General features: G+C 43.6%; 1 protein-coding gene across 2 annotated transcripts in view; it reads left to right on the top strand.

The window, feature by feature from the left end:
- Positions 1-8545: 8545 nt before the first annotated feature.
- COLEC11 (collectin subfamily member 11) overlaps positions 8546-13666 on the top strand; it is a 36266-nt gene continuing 31145 nt past the window's right edge. For both annotated transcript variants that reach the window (XM_053285940.1, XM_053285939.1), the window contains exon 1: positions 8546-8745. The gene's annotated coding sequence lies outside the window, so the exon portion shown is untranslated. The remainder of the gene's footprint in view (positions 8746-13666) is intronic.

Here is a 13666-nt window from a genome sequence, read left to right as displayed (position 1 = left end):
TATCTGCAATTCCCATGCAGAAGTTCAGGCGTATTCTGCCATTTGGCAGTACCTCACTCTTGGAATATAGAACTGATTGTGAAACCTCCTGACCTGCTGGTATCATCCCACAACATTCTCAGGTCTTTCCCTTATGTTCTACCTATTTTAGTCTCTGAATTTGGGGTGATTATATGGCCACTACCATTGACCTATTCAAAATAGTCCACATCCTTTAAAAAAAAAAAGAAAAGAAAAAAAAGCCTGTACAGTGTTCTTTCAAGGAAGATTTTCTGTTCTTAGAATGCAAAAGAGCCCTGAATTTGGTTCTGCTAATCACAGTTGCAGGCTTATTTGGACTTGTTTTTCTTGTTTAGGCGATTTTCAAGAACCAGATCTTGGTTATCTGAAATGGGAAAGGAAAGATGCAAGCAAGATTAACTTGTCTTTCCCAGAATCACTGCCAAAAGAAACTCTTCAGACCCAGCTGGCTGATGCGTTTTTAGACCTCTTCAGTGGGAACTGACAAACATTTTTCAGAAAAAACATTTAAGTTATAAAAGAAGCTCTTGTGGGCAGCCTTCCCTTCTGTGAAACGGATAGTTTTGTAATGGCCTTTTACCCCAATTACGATTTGGGGTATCTCTGTACTTGGATTGTTACAATGTCACCTGCCTGGAATATTCATTGTTCTAAAATCCAACATGAAAAGTTCATGGTGGCATTGTGGGAAGTCGGTTATCTGCCCAAGTTTTAATGAGTCTGCTGGGAACATTGCTGCTCTGCAGAACCCTAGAGTCCATTACGTAGTTGTCCCTTGACCCTACCCCTTCTTATAAAATCTCTAGGCACAAAATCAAGAATCTGCAGGAAGTAATTGGAGTTTTGGCACAAGAGATGTTCTACATCTCACAAATCTTCAAAGGACACTGGTGGCTTCCATGTTAAATCTACACAGTAAATATGAACAATGCAGTAAAAGTACAAGATCTGCATTAATTGCTGAAATAGATAGTTTTATATAACTTTCCAAATCTGCCTAGTTTTCAACAGTATTTCGAGATGGGTTTAGCTTAGTGATTCTAAGTGGAGGGGTGGCTTGAATGTATTGGGGGTGTATTTTTAAAGCAAGGACCACTTTGGCAAAAATCCTTCAATGTGAGAGCCATTTCCCACTCTTCTGCATAGTACTGCTAAAGTAAAGTGTGCCGTCGATTCCTGGCGACCACAGAGCCCTGTGGTTGTCTTTGGTAGAATACAGGAGGGGTTTACCATTTTCCCCAGACAATGGGAAACACCTATATCGGGCAGCAGCGATATAGGAAGATGCTGAAAGGCATCATCTCATACTGTGCAGGAGGAGGCAATGGTAAACCCTTCCTGTATTCTACCAAAGACAACCACAGGGCTCTGTGGGTGCCAGGAGTCGAAACCAACCTGATGGCACACTTTACCTTTTACCTTTACCATTGCCATGTCCCACGCAGTTTGATATGATGCCTTTCAGCATCCTCCTATATCGCTGCTGGCCAATATAGGTGTTTCCCCATAATCTGGGAAACATATACCAGTGGGGATTCAAGCCAGCAACCTCTGGCTTGCTAATGAAGGCATTTCCCTGCTGTGCCATTAGGTGGCTTATACAGTACTGCTAGGAGGGCCTTAAAGAGTGAGGAATCCCTCTCTTAAGAGCTGTATGGGGAAAGCATTGAGAAGGGCTACATTTCCCAGCACTCCATGCATGCCTTGCAAAATGGTATAGGGCTCAAGGGGGCCCCTCCATTTCCCTTGAAGGAGCCCCATCTGCTCTGGTAGCATTACACAGTGGGGACAGTTGCCTCCCGTGTGGTGCCATGGGCACTCTGAAGAGTATGTGTCGCTTGGGCAGAAGCTTCACACAGGCTCAACAAACAATTAGTCAGGAAGCTGCCCTTAGGGTTGATGGGAGGTTCCCCCCCCCACGCGCGCCCTGGCTTCCAAGCCTTGCAATGAAGGAAGTGTGTAGTGGATAGAACCCGGAAGCTCTTCCCTCACAGGGTGGTTGTGAGGATAAATGTGAGCTCTTTGGAGAAGGGATGATGTAGAAATGTGAGTAATGTTCACACAATCCCCAGCTGTCCCTGGGTTTTGCCAACAAACTTCAGGAATGTGTTTGTGGTTGAAAGGACTTCTACATTTGCGAAATGTTCAGTGGCTGAGCTTTTATCATGAGGTGAGGAGGATCCTGAATAGTCAAATCTGGCAGAAGTGTTTGGAAGAAGTTGTGGACTCTAAAAACATTTCTTTAAAATGTGCCTGTTGACTCTGGAAATAAATGCTTTTCTCCCGCTTCAAAAAAGAGTTTTTCGGTTTCCCTAGACATCAAAAATATCTTTCATTAAAAGATTATTTTTTCCCATATCTTGGGGAAATGCATTCCTTTTTAATTGTTCTGCTTTCCCAGTTTGATCTTTTTTTTTCTTGGTTTTTTCCTGAAGAATTTGTCCCACTACTAGTCCAAATTATTTGTTTTGGAGCCAAGACTTCCATGCAGATGGCAGCCTAGTGTTATAACATGATCTTCAAAGGCTGGAGACTGAAACATGACACAGATTGCTTAGCTATTGGTGGTTTCAGTCCAGTCCTGGCTGGTGCAGTGTGTATCTGAAAGCTCTTTATGAACAGCTTAAAGAGAAACTGGATATTTGCTTCTCGCTTTCCAGTTTGCAGTTCTCCTTGTATGTGAAACTCACGTAAATTGCCAGAAAACGCAAATGACCTCCACTCCACTGGATCCCCATTTAGTTTTTCAGATTGACACCACTTACCATGTATTTCACCAAATCTTCTGTGCCTACCTAAGAAAAAGATGTAAGGAATGTAGCTTTTAAAATCGGTTTTACATGCTTTTTCTTAGAGGACAGAGGAATGCCTATGTATCCTCCTTGTTCTTATAGTCATCATTTTTTAACTGCACACAGCCTTTGTTAAATGAGATTCTTCAGTGCCTCTATAATGATCACAGTGCTTTGTGCAGGGACCAGGCCAACAGGTGTCAAGCTTCTTGGGGCAACTGACATAATCTCATTCAGGCTTCTTAGGGGAAACTGAGTAGCCGTGGCGTTGTTCTGTGCGAGTCCCAAGTGGGAGGAAAGGGGGAGACTTGCACTTAGATAATAAATGGAGCCAGAGTGACTTTCCCAAAAAACTGGAGGAAAAGCTGCTAGTTGCACCTTTGTCAGATTTCTGTAAGAGAAAATGTGTTAAAATTAGTTTGTTCTGGAATCTTTTACCTAGTGAATTATCCATCCTTTTGGGAGGGCTGCCCTATCTCAGTTTATTTTCTACACTTCTAAGGCTACCCTTCAAAACAGCTGTTAGACTTTCGACCCTGTAAAATGGCCACAGAACCATCTTTCATTTCTATCAAAAGGCACCTCTGTTCCGCCTTAGCAGTTCAAAACTTTTTCAGGCAGTAATTACTATTGATCCATGCACATTCCAGCAGAGATGGGATGACAAAAACTGTTCGGATACTATTATTATTAAGACTATTTTAATTCCATTTTTAAAAATTGGGGAAAAAAATTCCCCAAAGCAGTTTACCTAACAAAAGAAATAAGAGAATAATTTCCTTTGCCAAAGGGGATAACAATCTAAAGAGAAACAAGGGAATTACCAGCAGTGGCACTGGCAACGGAAAAAGATGCTATGTTGGGATGGCTAGGGAGAGTTGCTTTCCCCCTGCTAAACATAAGAAAGCCAACACTTTAAAAGGGTGCCTCTTTGCCCACTTAGCAGAGGTAGCAGATGTTGCTTGTGCACCTTCTCAACAGTGATCACTTGAACATCATTCATTCAACCACTACTGATGACTATAGTCCATGACTGTGTCCTAATACTGTATCATGTGGCTAGCTGCATTACATTGGGACAAAACTATGTAATCTGCTACTGCCATTGGCTCATGCTTGCTGAATGGTCTTCTTTAAGAAGATCCTAGGGTTTGGTGTCTTCTGTTGTGTAAGATAAAGAGAGGCAACCATAGGTGGGGCAGCATTTTAGTAGATGAAATGCAGCTGGATTCACACACAGTCTTTTAAAATCTATACTGGCCAGTCCTTGTAAGGGATAATTGTGGGGCTTTCCCCCTTTGGTTTATTCCCAGTGGCAGCTCCTGCATAGGTATTGATTACTTCTATTACATAAGTAACATGTTGCATAATAAAAATTGAATAAATAAATACATATATTCATCATGGTTAGAGCATAAAATATCTTGTTGCTCACATGAATCGTGCTGAGAAGAACTAATGTGCTCACACAGATCTCAGGATCCTGAGTTTGCTGTATTCCATGCTAACTATTGATGTGAGCTACACCTGGTTTCACGCTCGGTATATGCTCAGAGGCAAAGTCACATCATACACAAACTGAATTGGTTCTTGGAGATGGTGACCATGTAGGATCTGGGCACACAAGCAGAGATAGAGGGAGACACACTCAGAAAGTTCAATGGGCTTTATTATAGAATGTTGCTCATCAGGATTAAATTCAAACAGGTAATTCTAATTAAAAACGTGTTTCTAATTCAAGGTGTAGTGCAATGTACCTAACTAACATATGTGTATGTGTATTAAATCTTCCTAGAGCCTAACATAATTCAGACATAGATGGAAGGGATGGAGAGGTAAGGAAGGTGCAGGAGTGGGATGGTTGGGGAAACCAGGAATTAGTAGAGGGATGAGGAAGGGAGAAGGATCAGAGAGAGACAGGATTATCCCCTTTGGGCAAAGCAGAGCAATTGCCAATGATGAACATAGACTTGTTTGCAGGAGGAAATGCAAGTCCAGCTCCTAGCTTCCCCCACAGACATTACCTGAAAGCAAGCTTAGACAATTTTTAGGAGTTTAATCATTTTACTCCGTTTGAATTCCTGTTGCAAGGAGTTCAGTGGTACTGGCAAAGATCAGAACTCAATCTGGCCCACTGGTTCAACACGAATGAGCGGGGCACCAACATATCCAAATTGCTAGTGTGTGTAAATATTCTTGCCATGCATCTGTAAAGGCATTCCACAGTGAGATGTGTGAGACACCTGAAACCAAGCCTGGCCATCGTGTCTCTTTAGTACCCATTTCACAAACATTGAGAATACAATGCTGGATTGCTTCTGCCTTCACAGAGCAATTACCAGAAGTAATTCATGAGGCCCGGATGTCATGCCCTGGTCAGTTCATCTTGAGTTCAGGCATTAATTGATCCCTTAATAAAATGGAATCAGACACAGGCCTAGATTCCATATAACTCTGGGTTGGTGACTGGGTTTAATGTTGGGGTCAGGGTGTCCCCAACACTATGCTGAGGATCATGGTCTATTTCAGGATTGGTGGACTTGTGCAGGAGAGCTAAAAGCAACTTGGGGCAGGAGCCCTGGTTCTCTTTCTCTCCACTCCTTAGATGTCTGATGACCATGCCAACTTTTCTTCTGCCTCTATAACCTGCATGACATAGCTTGCTAAATATGATTCGGTAATGGAAAGATTGGATAACAGATGTGTCATATTACTATTGCATGCTTCCCAACCTTGAGTCTTCAGATGTTGTTGGATTATAGCACCCATCATCCCCAGCCACATTGGCATTTGGCCATTGTGGCTGGGGATGATAGGAGGAGTTGTTCAATATTATCTGGAGAGCCAAATTTGGGAACCCCTAGCTTATTATTAGTGTTTATTTCCTATTTAATAGTGGTCCAAAATATGTTACCCTACTTCAATGTATTCCTCTGGGTCTCTAGTAAGAGTAACATTTCCATGATGCACATTCATGTAGATGTGCTTCTATATTTTTCCTTCCCCCACCCATGAAGAGTCTGAAACATCAGGGATTTGGGCAAGTACAGCATCATATCTTCCAAGATTCCACAGATGAAAACAGACATACAATGCCCCCATTCATATAATAAGCATTACTGTCCAAGCTAGTTCATGAGACATTGCTTAAGGTTCTACTCTGTAGAATGCTGTATTAATTTCCTCTGATACATCCCGTCCTGCAGTAATATGCAAACCAATGTGTGTGTTCAGTTGTTTCTTGTAGCCACTCCAGAGTGGCCTCAGCTTGTCCATGAAGCCTGTGTCCCACGTGTGAGCTTGGTACCATCCTGGTGGTACTTTTCTGTCCTTCCTCTGTTGGAAGAAGAGACTGGTGGAGTACAATGGTCTGCATCTTGGTAGGGGGAAAGGCTAAGACTGGCTTGGAAAATGCCTCGTGTGTATGTGTGTCCCTCACTCAGCTACCACAAGATACTCCCAAAGTAGCTGACTTCTCCCAGTATCCAAACAGTGTTCCCTCTAGGGTGTGCACACATGCATGCGCTCACAAGTTTTTTTGATGTTCACTCAGTTAATTTTAGATCCCACTCAGGTTGAATCAGGAAGACCCCACTGGGAATGCACATGAGCACACACTACCTTGATACTGCTGCCCAGAACAAAACTCATTCCGCACAGAGATGAAAATAATTAGTGGGATCACTGTACCCAAGATAAAGAGCAACTGTGATCGCACTTGCCTAGGATTGATTTTCTGTTCCTGCTTGTTGTTTGCTCTTCCTGGAAGAAGGCCTCCTAGATACCCTGTACTGCATTGCAACAATTAGGATTGTCTTTCCTGACATCCACAGCAGGCAGCTGTGGTGTTGATATGGAGTGCTGGATGAAGGGAAAGGTATGACTGAACCACCTGAAGCAAGGTGATAGACTTAACTGCAGTAGCAGCATGAGAAACAGCTGGCGGGCTGAGGAGAGGCCGTTGAAGAGCATCTGTCCCCCTAATAATGTCCTTTGCTGCCATGGCCTTTGAGGGAAGCAAAGCCAGGAGTTGGATATCAGCCTGAATGAGGACACCCACCTCCGCAGAGACTAAAATGGAGGTGGGCAGAGACGCCGCCCACCTCCACAAAAACTGAGCAACTAGCTCCTCAGAATAAATCTGCAAGTATATTTTGGATGTGGCAGCCAGTTCCCTGTGGCCATTGTTGCAGGCCTGGTGAGGCAGCAACAACAGTAGGATGACAGGCGAGAGGGTTTGATACCTCCCAGGGTCTCCAGCATCCATTGTCCCTGAGAGTGGCAAGGGCTGAGAATTGCGGATATGCTTTGCTCAGAGCAGGCACAGTGGCAGCAGGAGCACTTGATGGGCTGGGGAGAGTCTTCGAGGAACATTTGTCAACACTGCCTTTCAGGAAATGGAGCCACAAGAGTCCTATAATACCACTGTTTGATACGATCAGCCATATCTAGTATTCAGGATCCATCGTTGTAAGGGTCATATCCTCCTGTCAATCTGATTTTATTATAGTGATCAACTTTGAGAAATATCATGGTTGAGAATTGGTGTATGCATGCTGTAGAATGCCCTGTCACTGCCCTCTGAAACAAATGGAAGACATGAATGTACAGACTACGAAGGCTCTAGCCTTACCCAGACATTATGCTATACAAGCATTCAGATGTCTATGCACATATAAATGTGTTTGACAAAATTAACACATCAACAGTCATTCACACAAAAATGTTGTGTGGATGCCTGGAATGTGTTAATTTTAAAAGTGGACTTGGTCACAGGTCCTTCAAATGCATAGTAAGAATAGGAAGTGTACTGCTTCAATAAAATGTGTGATGAAGTATGTGTGTGTGTCATCGAGTCGATGTCGACTTCTGGCAACCACAGAGCCCTGTGGTTGTCTTTGGTAGAATACAGGAGGGGTTTACCATCGCCATCTCCCGCACAGTATGAGATGATGTCTTTCAGCATCTTCCTATATCACTGCTGCCCAATATAGGTGTTTCCCATAGTCTGGGAAACATATCAGCAGGGATTCAAACCATCAACCTCTGGCTTGCTAGTCAAGTCATTTTCCTGCTGCAGCGCTGTGCTGGCACACAGTTTGTATATGCATTGAATATAATGTGTGAATAGGGCCTCTGTGTAAAATCTGTTCTGCACAATGGTCATGTAAACTGTGGTGGTAGACTTCTGGACTGTACCACTGGGTGTCTGTGTAATTTTTTTTAAACAACCCATTTCCCCCCACGTGTATTAAGCTTTCACAGCAGAGAGAAGGTTATCGCAAACGTTGCTCCCTGCTGTGCTGCTTTTCTAAAGGGAGGTGTTTATGTGGAAGCAATTTTAAAAATGACACTCATCTTAAAGGACTAGAATGGTGAAATGGTATAGTCTGGAATTTTACCATTCTATTTTGTGTAATGTATAGAATGTCTCTCAGTTATGTGTTTATATCTGTTGAGAATGGCCACTACATATTTTTGAATATCCATGCTGAAAACTGAAGCGAGGCAGCAGAACCTTTGCTCTAGTGGGATCCTGTTTACATTACTGCCATAGCCAGACCGAAACGGTTAACCAAGGGTTGTCTTTTCATGGGAAAGGGAGTTGTGCACACAGAGGCATTCTGCATATCCCAAAAAGTGCACTGCCAAAAGAAGCAGCTTACATCATGAGCCCCTGTAGCGTTCCCACACATTTTGCTCCTAATTACTGTCCTGTTGGACAGCTGAGCTGTTTCAAACAGGAAGCTGTTTATAGATAACGCTTGCAAACGGTTGGGTCTGATTCGCTGGATGTTGGAGAGCAGGAGACGAGGCCGCTTCAAATTAAAAACTATTCGGCTTCTGTAAATAGTAGCAATGAGGTTCATCTGTGCAGTGTCCCTACGGGCAGAGACTGGGTTACGGTGCCTGTTTTCTCAGCACTCATAAGGTAGGTGGTGCCTTTAAATGTCTGAGAAAAGCTGAAAGGTGCTTGGCAGGAGTGTAGCTGTAACTGAGCGGATGGGTTCAAAGAACATGGGGGCCCCAGCTCCACCCCACCCTATTTCTTTCATCATCTCCCTCACTCCAAGGGCCTCCTGCTGGGAGAGGGGCAAACACGAGCCCCCTCTCCCCTAGCTACACCCCTGGTGCTGGGCTACCCATGTATCTTCAACAAAGGACCGAGTGTCAGCTTTTGGCTGAGGTTTTCTGAATGGCAACTAAGTAAAGAGTTGGCACCACACGGTCAGGGTGGGACTGAGCCTCATTCTGTTGTCTAAAGCCCTTGCAGTTTAGTACTGCACAATTCACCTGAGCTCTGTAGTTTTAAACCTTCGCTAAGTATAGAAAAGCAAGTTGATAAAAACTTTAAAATATGTAAACAGCTGAAATGGGTTGCAGCATGTCATCCAGTGTATGATCAGACCAGTTGTGCTTTCTGGCTTTGATTTAAACAGTTTTAAAATAACAAGCATGTCACTATTGCTTTGCAGATGTAGTAACTTGAATATCTTACTGCTGGATGTAGAGAATATAAAGTGAGCACAGAAGGGGAAAAACAAAGTGGCTGTTTTCCTTCACAGCAATTAATTAGTAAAAACAAGAAAGGCTAACTGAATTTTTTTCTCTCCACTCAAAGAACTTTATTTTAGGGTTGCAAAGATGGTGGCTTGGCTTCCTTCACTGGTGAACCACCAAAAATATAGTTTGGTCTAGGAAAAAATAAATAATATAGAATGTCAGGCTTAATTTGTTAACCACACAGAGGTGCTATTGTTAACCGCCCAGAGACAAAAGTTTGGGGCGGTGTACAAATTTGATAGATAGATAGATAGATAGATAGAATAATTTCTGCCTGTACTGCAGTGGTTAAAGGCATATGAGTTCTTCCAGGGTGGGGGGTGGCGGCAACTATTAGGTGATATTGGCCAAAATCTTGGAGAAAGATAGGAAGTGAAGGGGTGTAAATGTAAAGTGTGCTGTCAAGTCGATTTTGACTCCTGGCACCCACAGAGCCCTGTGGTTTTCTTTGGTAGCATTGGTGGGGGGGGGGAGGGAGGTTTACCATTGCTTCCTCCCGTGCAGTATGAGATGATGCCTTTCAGCATCTTCCTATATCGCTGCTGCCCGATATAGGTATTTCCCATAGTCTGGGAGACATACCAGTGGGGATTTGAACCAGCAACCTTCTGCTTGTTAGTCAAGCATTTCCCCACTGTACATGGATGTAAAGGTTCTGCAACATGTGGCGGCCAAATTGGAGGGGGTGGAGATGGAAATCTGAGGATGCCAGTGAGAGGAGGGACATGGACAGTTCCCATTGCTGTGTTCTGATCCTAATCCCCTCCTGACAGTACTTTCAAGTACTGCTTTATTGAAAAGTGGTGAGTCTCAAACCTACCTAGAATTATTGCCTCTCATTTGGGAAACTTTCTTCCAGTGAGTGGCTGCTGGTTGGGTTATTTGGGGACAAGCTACACATTGTGTTAAAATGTTTAAAAATATGTAATTGTATTTTAATACAGTATATCCCACCTTTCCACCATTCAGGTCTTCAAGGGAGTTTTACAAATATGCCTGAATAAAATTGTTTATGGTCTCAGCAGCAAATTGCTTCAGGGACAAATGGCAAATCTATGTCGGAGAGGGGTATAGTTATTTTTAGCAGCGAAAAAGATGTTACGAAAGAGATGGTGCCTAGCGTAACATGTAATTTGGTCCTCAGTGCTGAGGAGGAAGCACTTTGCATATACTCTCTTGACTATTACTGCTGCACCTATCTAACTGTAAGTAAAGTGTGCCATCAAGTCGATTTCGACTCCTGGTGCCCACAGAGCCCTGTGGTAGTCTTTGGTAGAATACAGGAGGGGTTTACCATTGCCTCCTTCCACACAGTATGAGACGATGCCTTTCAGCATCTTCCTATATCGCTGCTGCCCGGTGTAGTACCAGCAGTGATTCGAACTGGCAACCTCCTGCTTGTTAGTCAAGCATTTCCCTGCTGCGCCACTTAAAGTGACAGAGGGGAGCCCTATTGTTCAAAGATCTGTACTCTGGGAAGCCCTGACACAGATTAAGCCTTGCTTCAAAAGGAAGACTTAAATGGAAGAAAGGGGTAAATAAAAAGTGGGGCAGGGAGGAAAGTGAAACGGCTTAATAGCAGAGGAGAAAATAAAAAGTATCTAGAGTAGGGATGTGCGCAAACCAAAGTTCATGTACTGATTTGGCACCAAACCAAACCCTCTTGGCATTGCGGGGAGAAGAGCAGCGAGCAGGACCTTTTAAAAAGGAGAGCAGATCCTTACCTGCTCTCCAGTGCTTCAGGCACCCACATGCTGCAATGGCACTTGTCTCCAGTACCCGCGCATGGTGCCAGCATGCACATAGTATATGTGCACGCGCATGCACCATTTGCATGATTAGCAACACTATGCTGACCACGCAAATGGTGCCCACACATGCACGGATGCCATGTGCATACTGGTGCCATGCATGGGTACTGGAGACAAGTGCCGTTGAAGCAGGTGGGTGCTTGAAGCACTGGAGAGCAAGTAAGGGCCTGCTCTCCTTTTTAAAAAAAGATCTCACTCGTCACTCCCCTCCTCACAGCACCAAACCAGTGCATGAACCTGGGTGTACATCCTTAATGTAGAAAATAGGAATAAAGAGAAAAAGAAGTTTGAGCTTAAGAATTATGGACATAAACAAGAAAAAGATTGTGGACATCATCGAGAATGGTTACATGGGAAAGAAGACAAGAGGAAGAATTATGTGGCAACAAGGCTGCCAGAAATAGAAATAGATGGAAAGGCCATGAGGGGAATTAAGTGGGAAAGGAAAGGAGCATGCTCCAAGTGTGAGAGAAGGAAGGGTAAATAGTGGAAGGCACAGAGAAGGAAAACTGTCCGAAAGGCTGCACATTGGAGAACCTGTCTTTGCAGGCATTGTGGATTGTCTGCTGCTATATAAGTACAACCGGAACACCCCCTGTTCTCGTACACACACACACACACACACACACACACACACACACACACAGATAGATGCACACACCAGGATTAAATAGAGCATAGGGGCAAAAAGTGGGGAAGGAGAGAGACAATTCTCGATATCTAGAAAAACGCTTTTGGAGGGGAGAAATGGGAGGGAAGATGGCACTTTAAAATCTAAAGCAGAAGCCACAGTAACTTACACAGTCCCTTTCAAGATAAAGCTCAGCCTTCCCATTGTTCTTTTGCTGCAGAGGTCCCTGTTGTTCTTTTGCTGCAGAGGCATTTTCAAGTCCCAGGTACCTTGAGGTGTCCTTTAGATGTTATTTCAGAGGACATGGAGGCCTACAAAAGCAAAATACACAGCCGGAGAAAAAGGCTGCTTCCTATCTTTTCAGCCACTGAGTTGTGTTTTCTGGCAGCTTTTCAGCTGCCACACCCAGGATTTAAGCCATCTCTAGCTACTTAGCACCCTGGGGTAATAAGCCAGTCATCTATTAATCAGCAGCCTTCTAAATCTGTACTGTTGACAAAAGTCTAGCCATCCTAGAAGATGTCTTTTCCACACACAACATAAAATGCTGTTTGGATAGAGAAGAAAGATTATAGAATATAGAATATCTAGGCTTAATATGAGCCAGAATTGTCCAGGATCAGCTGTGATACCTGTGCCAATGCCCAGATATAGGCTTTACAACATACAAAAGTGTATCAACATAAGAAGGGCCTTCATGGATCTGACCAGAGGTCCCTCTAGCCACCACTTTGTGTCCCAAAGTAACCAACCAGATATCTCTAGAAAACCTGGAAGTGGGACATATAGGCCATTACCCTGCCCTGTCCGATCAATTGTTATTTAGTGGCCCCTGAACCTGGAGGTAGCATATATAGCCATCATGGTGAGTAGCCACTGACAGACCTGGCCTCCATCAATTTGTCTAGGTAGTGTCCAGCACTGCATTTGGTGGCAGCTAATTTAATAAATAAATTATTCATTCGGTAATGAAGGACTTCCTTTGTCTGTCTTGAATCTCCTACCAATCAGTTTCATTTGGTCACCATATTGGTTCTAGTGTTATAAGAGAAGGAGAAAAAATTAACTTCCCACTTTTGCCTCAACGTGCATAATTTTATAAACTTCGATCACCTAACCGGGGCTGTAGCTCCGTGCTAGAGCATCTGCTTTGCATGCAGAAATTTTCAAGTTCAATCCCTGGCATCTCTGATTAGGGCGCTTTCAAGATTAGCTGCTCAACAGCGGCAAAATGCTTTCGTTCAGGCAAATCGCTTTCAAAACGTACATAGCAAAGTGCCTAGCAGGGGGAGCAGCCTCGTGAAAACTAACAACCCGAAAAAAACCAGCAACTTTTTAACGCTGGATATATGACGTTATAGCACTATATCGCAGCAATTAAATTAGAAACAAGGCATCAGAAATGTGAATGGCACCCTGCTGTCAGTGTAGGAACTGCGGTGTCACAATACAGGAAGTGTAGGAACACACTTCAGAGATTCGTCATGATTCTGTTGCAGGGTCTAATCTGGAGGGCGCCTAGGAATGGGAAAGGCTCCTTCCTGAAACCTTGGAGAGCTGCTGCCAGTCATAGTAGAAGATACTGAGTTAGATGGAGCTGTGGTCTAGCTTGGTATAAGGCAGCTTCCTATGTACTAAAGTGCCCTGAATTTTAGCTTTTCATTGTAGCAAAGGTGCTCCAGGCCTTGATCATGATGGTTGTCCTTTTCTGCACCTTTGCCAGCTCTAGAATATCCTTTCCATGATTCATGATGAAAACTGTACATAGTATCCAAGTGCAGCCTCACCATACATTTGTTTGAGGACATTATACTATTAGTGGTTTTATTTTCAATTCCTTTCCTAAT

This window comes from Hemicordylus capensis, chromosome 1 (genome assembly GCF_027244095.1).
Source record: "Hemicordylus capensis ecotype Gifberg chromosome 1, rHemCap1.1.pri, whole genome shotgun sequence".
Classification (NCBI taxonomy): Eukaryota; Metazoa; Chordata; class Lepidosauria; order Squamata; family Cordylidae; genus Hemicordylus; species Hemicordylus capensis.
Note: the sequence above shows the minus strand (reverse complement) of the source record. Positions and strands in the feature narration are given on the sequence as shown.